At 36.2% G+C, this 12,278-nt stretch overlaps 1 protein-coding gene across 1 annotated transcript in view; it reads right to left on the bottom strand.

Annotated features, from left to right (window-relative positions):
- Positions 1-6,866, bottom strand: part of LOC100939437 (uncharacterized) — a 255,283-nt gene extending 248,417 nt beyond the window's left edge. Inside the window, exons 1-2 of the mRNA XM_003776552.3 lie at positions 6,592-6,866; positions 3,140-3,253 (exon numbers count right to left, since the gene is read on the bottom strand). The gene's annotated coding sequence lies outside the window, so the exon portion shown is untranslated. The remainder of the gene's footprint in view (positions 1-3,139; positions 3,254-6,591) is intronic.
- Between the last annotated feature and the right edge of the window lie 5,412 nt (positions 6,867-12,278).

Raw genomic sequence — 12,278 nt, 5'->3', positions numbered from 1 at the left:
TATCAACTTGATAAAAGCAAACATTGGTGTTTGTTTTTAGTTTGCATTCTGTGACCAATTGAAAGATTTTCATTTTCAATTTTTAATAAAATATGCAGGAATATAAATATGCTGTATTCACACTGAAGTTGAAAATGGCCAGTCATAAACTCCATGGCCAACTTCAGATGTCTTAAAGTCAATCATGTCAACAATCACATTAAGTGTAAGTGACAAACACTATAGTTAAAAGTTAGAAAAACCATCAGATTGGATAAAAAATACAGTTTTATCTTTTTACTGCTTAAAGGGAATGAAACCTTAACACTGATACCTAAGTGGGTAGAATGACAATGATACACCATGCTAAACTAATCAAAATAAAGTGGCTGTAACTGCAAGATACTAGACAAAGTAAATTACAGAACAAAGAATATCACCAAAGACAAAAAAAATTCTTTTTGCAATGATAAAGAGATCAGTTCATTGAGAGGACATTTAGACCTTAAACTCTATGTATGCAGTAATGGAGCTGCAAAGTACATGAAGCAAAAACTCAATAGACCTGCAAGGGGAAATACATATCTACTGTTACAGTTAAAGATTTCAATAGCACTCTTTCAAAACTTGATAGAACAAATATATAATTCCATAAACATATGGAAGTCTTGAATACTACCAACCAAATCAAAGAAATTGACAGTTTTGAAAGCAGGATCTCAAAGATATTAGCTCACCCATGTTTATAATATCATTACCACAATGGCCAAGAGGTGAAGCAACCCAGATGTCCACTGATGGAGGAATGGATGAATGAAATATGCTATAAAGATACAATGGATTATTCAACCTTAAAAGGGAAGGAAATCTTGTTACATGCGACAACATGAATGAACCTTGAGGACATTATGCTAAGTGCAATAAGCCAGCCACAAAAAGACAAATACTGTATGATTCCACTTACATGAGGTATCTAAAGTAGTCAAATTAATAGAAACAGAAAATAAAATGGTGGTTGCCAGGGCCTTGCAGGGGGTGGGGAGGAGAATGGGAAATTGTTCAACAGGTATAGGATTTCATTTTACAAGATGAAAAAGTCCTGGAGATCTGTTTCACAACAATGTGAATATACTTAACACTATTATCTGTACACTTAAAAATGGTTACAATGGTAAAAAGAAAAAAAAATTTTTAGAATCCAATTAACAGCAGACTACACCAATTTTTTAAGAGTACATAGAACACTTACTGGGATATAGAACATCTAGGGCCATAACACAAGCCAACAGATTTAAAATAACTCAATTAGTGCAAAGTATGTTCTCTGACAATTGAATTACAAGTCATTAATAGAAAAGGTCTCGTGAAAATTCCTAATTAAATGTTAAAACACCACACTTCTAAGTAATATGTGGGTCAAAGCAGCTATCAAATTGGAAGTTAGAAATTTTACTGAATGCCAATGAAAGCACACTAGAATGTCACTAGATGTAAGTGTTTAGGCATAAATTCGAAGAAGCCACATTAGAAAAAAGTACTCAAATTTATGACCACATGTGCTATTTTAAGAAGTCAGAAAAAAAACAAGCCCAATAAAGCAAAGGAAAGGAAATATTAATGATCAGAACAGAAATACATGATAGAAAAAGAAAAATTGAGGGGAAAAACAACAACAAAAATCCATGTACCTGAAAACTGTCTCTAGATAGGAAAAAAAATCTGATAAAACTCGAGTCAGATTTTCCAGGAAAAAGAGGTAGGGAGGAATAAGATCCAAATTAACTATACCAAGAGTAAAAAATAACAGTAGTTCATATTCTATGTATTAACAGAATTTTAAGGTAATCATATGAAAAATGTATGCCAAAATATTCAACAACTCCAATATAATGTGAATGACAAATTACTTCAAAAACCAAAAAAAATTGATAAAAGTCTCATATTAATTTTAAAAAGGGAATTTAAAGCTTTCCCACAAGGAAAATTATATGCCCATATTAAATACTTCATTGAATTCTACCAAACGTAAATGGAAGAGGACAGAGTGCTTCCCAGCACGTTCCATAAGGCCAGAATTACCCTGATGCCAAAAGCAGACATTTCCAGAAAAACTACAAACAAGTACTCCCAAAGAACATAAACGTAAAGTTTCAAACAAAATTTTAATATATAAGAATCTGAAAATATACGTGATGTTTGATTTTACATTTGAAGAGAAATCAGTATTATTCACCATATTAACAAACTGAAAAGAAAAACTATATGATAACCTTAAACTTAGAAAAAGCATTTGAAAAAATCCAACATTTAGTCCTGATAAAAACTTTTAACAAAGTAAGAATAAAAGGGAAATTATTCAATATTACAAAGGACATCTACAATAAACCAACATCTACCATCATAATTAATGGTGAGAGACAGTATGCTTTCATCCTAAAATGAGCAAGGAGATAGAAATGTCTTCTCTTGCTGCTTCTATTTAACATTGAACTGGACATTTTAGCCAGTGCAAAAAGTCATCAAAAAATAAAAAGACATACACATAGAAAAGGAAGAAATAAAACTCTCTTCGTTCACAGATGACACTTGTGACTTTGTAGAAAACCTGATGCAATCTACAAAAAGCTATCAAAATTAATAACTAATTTAGTAAGGTGGAAAGATAAAAACAAATCAAATATTTCCACATACTAGCAGTGGACACAACTGATAATTTAAGAAACATTTAGATTGCATCCAAAATGAGATTCTCACAAATAAATCTGACAAAAGAGATACAAGACATGCACTAAAAATAAAACATTGCTGAGAGAAATTAAAGAATACCTAAAGGGAGAGATGTGCCATTTTTATAATTCTGATGACTCAATTTTCTTAAGATGTAAATTTCCCCAGAGTGGACCTAAAGATTCAACACAATCTCAATAAAAATAAAAATCTCAATAGAATTTTTGTAGAAATTGACAAGGTGATTCTATAATTCATATGAAAACCAAAGGAACTAGAATAGCCAAAATAATTTCAAAAGAGAACAAAATTATAGGATATTGATTGCAACACTTAAAAAGTTATAGTAATTGTATTAGTCAATTTTTACACTGTTATAAAGAACAGTCCGAAACTGGGTAATTTATAAAGGAAAGAGGTTTAATTGACTCACAGCTCTGCATAGCTGGGGGAGGCCTCAGGAAACTTGCAGTCATGATGGAAGGCAAACCAGAAGAAAGGCACCTTTTTCACAATGTGGCAGGAAGCAGAATGAACTCGGGAGGAACTACCAAACACAAAACCATCAGATCTCGTGAGAACTCACTCACCATCAAGAGGATAGCATTGAGAAAACCACCCCCATGATTCAATTACCTCCACCTGGTCTCTGCCTTGACAGGTGGGGATCATGGGGATTACGGTGATTACAATTCAAGATGAGATTTTGGGTGAGGACACAGGCAAATCACATCAGTAATCAAGACTGATTTAATTGGCATCAACATAGACAAGTATATCAATAAAACAGAATAGGGGGCCCAGAAATTGACCCACAAATATAATTTTTGTCAAAGCAATTCAGTGGTAGGAGGATTGTGTTCAATGAACAGCACTAGGAAAATGGTAAGTCCATATGAAGAAAAAAATGAACTTTGTTCTATATCATGTAAAATATACAAAAAGTTGCTCAAGAAACATGGGAAATACTTGTGAAAATTGGTTTACAGAGGTTTGTTAAAAATATGAGTCTAAAACATAATCAAATAAGGAATATATGGTTAACTTAGCTACATTCAATTTTTTAATTTTTTTGATCCTCAGAATACACTGCTAAACAAGTAAAAAAGGCAAACCACAGCCTAGCAGAAAATTGAGGCAAATCATTAACAAAGACTTGTATCTAAAAAAATATAAAGCATGCTCAAACCAATAATTTTTTAAAAAACGACTCAATACAAAAGTGGACAAAATATTTGAACAGATATTTAACCCAAGAAAACATACAAATCGCAAATAAATACATAGAAAAGATGCTTAACATATTAATCATTAGGCTAATGCAAATTAAATCCACAATGTTATATCAATAAACATCTATTAGATTGTCTAATTTTAAAAGACTGACAATACCAAGTGCTGTCAAGAGCACAGAACAACTGAAACTGAAAGATTGGTGGCAGCAATGTAAACTATTACAACCATTTTGTAAGACAACGTAAGCTTCTTAAAGTTAAACATATACCTATCATATGATGGAGACATTCTACTCCTAGGTATTTACCCAAGAGGAAAAAAAGCATGCATCCATATAAAAATTGGTATACACATGGCCATAGCAAATTTATATGTAATCATCAGAAACAGGAAACAACACAACTGCCCATCATTACATGGATTAACATATTTTAGTATATACCTATCATGGAAGACTGCTTAATAGTGAGAAATAATGAACTATTGAAACACAGGAGCATGTATGAATTGCAAAATCATTATGCTGACTGAAAGAAGCCATACTTCGTGGTTTGATTTATGTAAATGTTGAGAAAACACAACTAATCTATAGAGAAAGAAGCAGATCAGTGGTAGCCCTTGACATGGGTTGGGGAAGAAAAGACATTAGAAAGGGAAACGGGAAATCTTTGGGGATTATGGATGTACTCACTCTTGATTATGGTGATGGTTTTATGGGTGTATACACATATCAAATCTTATCAATTTATATGCCTTAAGTACATGCAGCTTATTTTATGTCAGTTATATTTTATAACTAATGAAAATACATAAACTCATAGGCCATTGTTTAAGATATTTGTTAAAATATGTAACATACTGAAGATGAACAGTAGAAAGGAATGCAAATACCAATGACCAATATTCTCTCTAGTTATATTAGATAAAATAAATATTTTATCAGTTTCATTAGGAGCTAAAAAACAGAAAAACAAATCTACACATTTGAAGGGGATTACATGTTTGAGTCTAATTCAGTTAGTATTTTGTTTGATTTTCAAATTGAAAGTAAAACAAAACTGGCTTTTGGAAATATCAAAAATTGTTTAAACTTATTAAGTGACCACGAAGATTCGATGACAATACATACAATCGGGAGAAAGGAGATGTTAGTGGGGCAAAAAAGATCTGCAATTATAATAATCTAAAATTTTGAGTATTTTTCAAAAGTTATATTTACAAGCCATGAACTCTATAAATATATGGCAATCAAATTCAGTGACTTTGAAAGAACCAAGGAAACTTGTTTGGATCCAAGAGAATCTAGAGTCTAAAAAATTGATTGAATCTTGCATAGAATGTTTTCAAATAAGAAATTTGGAGTTTAAAGAAATTGGATTTATTGTCTACAATTATAACTGATAATAACTACTGGCAGAAGCAAGCTACAACCCATTCCCTTTCTCCAATGCCATTTGCAATGTATTAACAGTTCAGCAGACATTAAAGAATCTCTTAAAAGCTCAAAGGCAGGGAGAAGAATCCATTGATCCTAAAGCTTTCAAAGAATGACAACTTGCTAAAACTATTCACCAAATAACAAATAAAATGAGATGACATATGAAGTTTAGGTTTTGGACATTTTTGGTTCTGGGAGTACCAGAGGAAGAGTAAACTCACTCATTTGCTCTCCTGCTAGTAACTGCACACCTGTTTCCTTTGACAATTTATCTCTTCTCCTAATTATCTGTGTAGTTTGGCTGGAATTGACGCAACTCTCTGGCATCAAGCATGGTGCCAGACTTGGCAATGGGATTAGCATATTCTCTTAGCTTTTTGTTGTTTTGGGTTGACAACCTGGCTCAGAACCAAGGGCCAATCATCAGAATCAAGTTGTATTAGCTCTAGTCACGCTTATTAGAATTTTTGGGTAAGAAGGCTTCACACCCCTTTCCCACTGTGGCAGATAAACTATGAAACCAAATCTGAGCTGCTAGTAATATTCCTTGACTTTTTTTTTTAGATGGAGTCTTGCTCTGTCACCAGGCTGGAGTGCAGTGGCGCCATCTCAGTTCACTGCAGCCTCCGCCTCCCTAGTTCAAGCTATTCTCCTGCCTCGGCCTCCCGAGTAGCTGGGATTACAGGCACTCACAACCACACCCAGGTAATTTATGTATTTTTAGTAGAGACAGGATTTCACCATGTTGGCCAGGATGGTCTTGATCTCCTGACCTCGTGATCCGCCTGCCTCGGCCTCCCAAAGTGCTGGGATTACAGGCGTGAGCCACCACTTGGGGCCGTAATATTCCTTGACTTTATAGAGGGAGTCCATCTATGGAGGGAGAAAATAAAGCTCAACTACAGAGGAAATACTAGAAATGGAGGGAAAACGCACCCTTATGAAAATATTTGAGTCTCCTAAATTTATCCAATTTGATCTGGGTTTCTGACATTAACAACCAAAATAATAGACTAAAACAAAGTGTTTATAATATTTTCTTTTTTTTAAGCTTCACATCTAATATTTTATTTCCCAAATCGCCTAGAATAAGGATGGGAGTTATATTTACTAAATATTCTACTACTTAGAGATCCATTTGAGTTTCAAGAAAAGAACGAATTATACTTTAAAAGGTGGATGTCAATTAAGTCCACTTCATCCTGACATACTTTAATTAGAAATCTTCGGCTCATGATGACGGAAGGGAAATTTCTGAGTTTGAAGAGTGCTCATGAGAGCATCTGTTAGGTCTAGGGTTATGTTCCAGCCCATGCTGAGGTCCGAGGGGAGTGGGTGGATGAACGCAGATAGCTTAAAGAACACTCACGGGCCATACGCAGGTGAATATGGTTTATTCAGCAGCTCTTTCTTCAGCGGCTTACTTCCATTAGCTCTCTCACACTCTGCTCTGTCTCGGCTGCTTGAGCTGGCCATTTCCACGCACAGCTGCGCGGCCAGCTCTCCCTTTCCTTCAGGGTCAGAAGCTTAACTCTTCCTTGGGTCCTGGCTTCCCCCTGCCCGCCTTCAAGACGGACAGCTTTGGCTCTCTCTCTCTTTCTCTGGGCACTAGTGCCATGTTGAGCGATGTTATGCCGAGCCAAGCCATGCCCAAGAGCCCCTGTACAGCATCAGCAGGGCAGTTATACTCTTTACAAACAATAGTGGCATAGAGCCAAGTATGAGCTTACACAAACAGGTTATATAACAAGTGGAGGTGTGTGCCTGTGCACCAATCCCGCTGAGTCATGCAGGCCGGGATGTCTCCCTCGGCCCATTCCTTAACCAAAGCACATCCGTGTAGCTTACAGCATCTACAGCCTTAGCTGAAAGCTCTGGTTTCTAGCTTCCTTAAAAAAAAAAAAAAATACTGGGAGTTTTCTTACACAAGTCTCCTAAATGTTTTGTGGTATATAAGCCAAGCTTCTAGGTAGCTTATATACCATGTTACTAGAAACAGAGTTCTATGTTCAGCTTTTTACATTTTCTTTGATAATCACATACATATTTTAAACTCTTAAATTTCCTTTAAGTTGAATGTGGTTATTTCAAGTGATTATTATTGCCTGGTAAAAGTTATAGTACATAATACAAAGCTAAACAGTGATTATTATAACTATTGGTGATTATGAATGGTATGGGGGTTTGTCCCAGTGAGATTTTGGCACTTGCTGAATGTGCCAAAACACATTATGCCATAACATTATGAATGTTATTTTATTCAACTCAAAAATAAAATATAAGCTATAGATATAAGTGACTATGGAAAGTAGAATAAAAAATGAAATTCTCTGAACATTCTGGATATATTTGGCTTCTCTTTCCAATTGCCAAAATAAGTCTTGTCTAATCAGTTAATGATAAATTGATCCCTCATTGTCTGTTGGCGCTGAGAGCATTCTCCTAAGTATAAGCTACTATCTCCTTGAAATATGTTCATCACCACAATTAAAATGTAAAATAGACTCACTTTTTAAATGAGGATTAATAATCACTGCCACTTTCACTATACTACCCTGTCCATATGAAGAATATTGCTACTTTTGAGTTATCACTCCCAGATGTTCCAAACGAAGTTTGCTGCAGAGAAAAATTATGAAAAATTCAATCATAGACCTAATTTCTTAAGAAAAATGACAGATTATAGATAACAATTGAATTAGGCCATTAGCAGCTATAGAGTGATGGTAGAATCGGATAATCTACATTAGTAATAGACAAAAGTCATCAACTGAAGTCAGGGACGGCAGGATTGGCAAGTGACGCAGCGTGTGTGTGATTCTGGAGTATGCACAGCGTAGGACTTGGTCAAACAAATGAAAACAGAGGAAGAGAGGTAACCTTGAAGGAAAGAATCTTCATAAGGCCTGTATCTGTATAATAAGAAGAGGCGTTCTGTCAAAGACACCTCGGAATGAAGAATTATGTCCATTCTACCAGCAGTCAGAACTATTAGAACTTTTAACCTGAAGCTTATATCAGGAATTCTGTAAGTGTATCCAGTCTGATTTATAAAGAATAGACTGTCATTGTATAAAAGTAGAGCCTACGAGGACCTATTTTTAGACCTGTAGTATTCAGGTGAGAAATTGTAATACCTTCCAAGGAGGTAGTGGAAGCAGATATAGTGAAAAGTGACTTAACTAAGTCTGGATTTCAGGGGGAGAAGTTTGTTCTGAAGATATTTAGTGCCATCAGCTTCTACGTAGTACGTAAAATGATAGAAAAAGATAAATAGACTTACAAGAAGTAAGTTCTAACTTCCTTTTCTTAAACTCAATTTTAAATTATTCAAACTAGAAACAAATTGAAGTTTGAGAAAACAAAAGTATGGTATGTTGGAAAGCAAGTAGTGAAATGAATTCAAGAAAGAGGTAGTGAGTCACTAAAGTCAAGGACTATGACACAATCTGTGTATTTGACAAGGTAAGGGTCACAGACAACATTGGTTTTGTGGTTTCAGTGGAGAGGTGGGAACAAAGCCTTGCGTGAGTGAGTTAAAGAAGAAAATAGGAAGAAGAAAATAGGGAAAAGTAAACAAGTACAGGTAATTCTTCTGACAACTTTTGTTATGAAAGGAAGTAGACTGACAATATTTAAGAGGAATGTAGGCAACTAATATGCGTGTATATAATTTTGTTAATGTCTTGTGCCATAATATTCACATAAATAGCGTAATGCTCAAAGTATTCAATTTTACCTTGCTTTTTCACTCAAAAATTTATATTTTGCTGTATTCATATTGATGACCGTAGGTATAATTCATTCTTTTAACTGATGATAATTTTCATTTTATGATTGTGTGACATTACTCTGGTGCTTTTCATAGATATTTAACATTTGTTCACTTATCTGCTATTATGAATACTGGTGCAATAAACATCTTTGTAATGCCATTTTATTTACAGTAATTAATATTTTCAGATATTTACATGTGGAATTAAAGTAGCTGAATCGTAGAGTGTATATTTTTAAATTTACTAGATTTTGCTAATTTTTATTCAGTGTCCACAACTATTTTCTCCCCATTGGTAATATATGACAGTATGTTTTCCCCTTGTCCTTGCCACCATTGATATTATCAGACGTTTGCTTTTGCCAAAAAAAATTTCATTGTTTGTAAATTTCAGTTTCTAAATGTGTGGTTATGCTGAGAATTGCTTCATATGAATTGGCCATTTTTATTTTCTCTCAGTGAATTACCAATTCAAATTCTTTTCTCACTTTTTGGGGTGGGGAGTTCTTATTGCTTCTAGTTCTTGATTTTCAGCAATTACATGCTTCTACACAAATCATCTGCTGTATCCACTTTGATTATTTGCTCCTAAAAACTAGTCTCATTGAGATAGCTTAAGACTATCTGCTATAAGCTTATGAAGGCTTATTGGCCTCCCTGTGCTCAGGACTGCTCCCACTTTTATTGAATGTCAAGTCTCCAGCGCCGTGGCTCACAGTGACACAGGGAGTGCGCAGGGAGCCAGCAGCTTGACTGGGTCCACTGCAGTGCCTAAACTAATCTCCCTGGCAGGTGCTTCTTGGCCTCCCCTGCTTCTAGGATCCACCACTTCCAGGCATATATCTCCTTTAATATGACCACCATCTTCTGTGATTTTTCTCTCCTGCAGGATCTCATGCTGCCATTTTATTCTTCAGTAAACCCTCACCTGCTTACACTCTCTCGAGAATTCCTCACAGATGCAGCTCCTTTGAGAAATCTTTCTCTTTGACCATAGGTTGTGTGTATGTTTGGGTTCTAACCTTATATATTTATATAGTTGGAGTAAGAGAAGAGACTACAAAACACACAGCCAGCTTGTCCTGGTTCTGACAATGCCAGAACATCTTGCCACGTAAAAAACAGCCCCAACGGCCAGGCGCGGTGGCTCACGCCTGTAATCCCGGCACTTTGGGAGGCTGAGGTGGGCAGATCACGAGGTCAGGAGATCTAGACCATCCTGGATAACGCAGTGAAACCCCGTCTCTACTAAAAATACAAAAAGTTAGCCAGGCATGGTGGCAGGCCCTATAGTCCCAGCTACTAGGGAGGCTGAGGCAGGAGAATGGTATGAACCCGGGAGGCGGAGTTTGCAGTGAGCAGAGATCGGGCCACTCCATTCCAGCCTGGGTGACAGACCGAGACTCCATCTCAAAGAAAAAACAAAAAACAAACAAACAAACAAAAAACACATACACGCAAAAGAAACAGCTCAAACAATTTCACTACAACTGATCTTCTGCTTCCAAACTCTGTAAGGCATCACATATACCCTTTATTCATCCTCTAGAAAATGAGTCTCTTCATGATAAGAAACAAAATCCTCCAACCCAGATCCCTATATCACACTCAACTTTGAGGTTAGTAAAGGGCAAGCCACAGACTAGAGAACAGATTAAAGTGGTAGCAGTAATCCCTGTCATTTAAAAAGTGTATTTGTGTTAGATTACTAAATTAGTATCACAAGAAATAAGGTTATAAAATCAGAGAAAGGCAGGGTGCGGTGACTCACACCTGTAATCCCAGCACTTTGGAAGGCCGAGGTGGGCAGATCACCTGAGCTCAGGAGTTCGAGACCAGCCTGGCCAACATAGCAAAACTCCATCTCTACTAAAAATATGAGAATTAGCTGGGCATGGTAGCAGGCACCTGTAATCTCAGCTACTTGGGAGGCTGAGGCAGGAGAATCACTTGAACCCTGGAGGCAGAGGTTGCAGTGAGCCGAGATCGTGCCACTGCACTCCAGCCTGGGTGACAGAGCGAGACTCCGTCTCAAAAAATAATAAAAATAAAAATAAATAAAATCAGAAAAAAACACTTTCCATTAAAGCAGAGTAACTTTTAATGTCCATAGGTCTGCAGAATATATTCCTTTCCTTGTCAGCTGATTGAGTTAGGTTACTTCTTTCAACAGCAGGTCTCTAGATTCGAGTACAAGTTCAAGACCAATGTAAATAAGAGACAACAGATGAATTAAGATTTCTTAGGATAAATGGCTGAATTTGTAATGCCAAGATGCTATCCAAGTAGCTACTGCTACCCACCCACCCCTATATGGATCAGAGTTATTAAAATATCTTGTTATGAGGAGAGAAAAATTGGTGGCAGGGGTCCTGGATGTTTTGATAATATTTAATTTGAGATCATTGTGACAGCTATTCCCAATGTGTTGGGCTTTAGCTGGGTCATTGCTTGTCTTTCATAGCGGAAGTAATGCCATGTTGACAATCAGACCTGCTAAGGCTTAGACGGCCAACAGTTAGTTTCAGTTAAGAGATCCGTAGCCATAGAGTGGGGATGGATCCAAAAGCAGGCAGGTGGGCAGGCCATGCCAGGCTGAATATTACCATTATCTGGGTGCAAAAAAGCTTTAAAACATATGCAGGCCATACCTGAAACCAGTTAAATCAGCTTCTGGTGGTGGAAATCAGGTGTCCCTACGTTTTGAAAGCGCCTCGGGTGATTGATTCCCCTCAGTCTGCAGCCAAGGCTGAGGAACTGTGCTGGATGGCGATGCCGAATAAGTATTTAAAATCCTTGTGATGTAATCCATCAAGAAAATGACCTTTTCATACAATTGCACCTGCTTCTATACGATTTTAACTCCTCATATTCTTCCATTGCTATTCAATGCCAGTGCATCTTCGGGAGAAAGTTAGCAAGTTCAGAGTGCCTGGAAACAAGTACAGTCATGTGCCCCTAACATTTCCATCAACAACCACATACAAGAGGACAGTAGTCCTATAAGATTATAACAGCATATTTTTCTGTACATTTTCTGTATTTAGATACAAAAATACTTACCATTGTGTTACAGTTGCCTATAGTATTCAGTACAGTAACATGCTTGACAAGTTTATAGCC

The sequence above is a fragment of the Pongo abelii genome, chromosome 3, assembly GCF_028885655.2.
Source record: "Pongo abelii isolate AG06213 chromosome 3, NHGRI_mPonAbe1-v2.0_pri, whole genome shotgun sequence".
Lineage (NCBI taxonomy): Eukaryota > Metazoa > Chordata > Mammalia > Primates > Hominidae > Pongo > Pongo abelii.
This window is presented reverse-complemented; position numbering and strand designations above follow the sequence as displayed.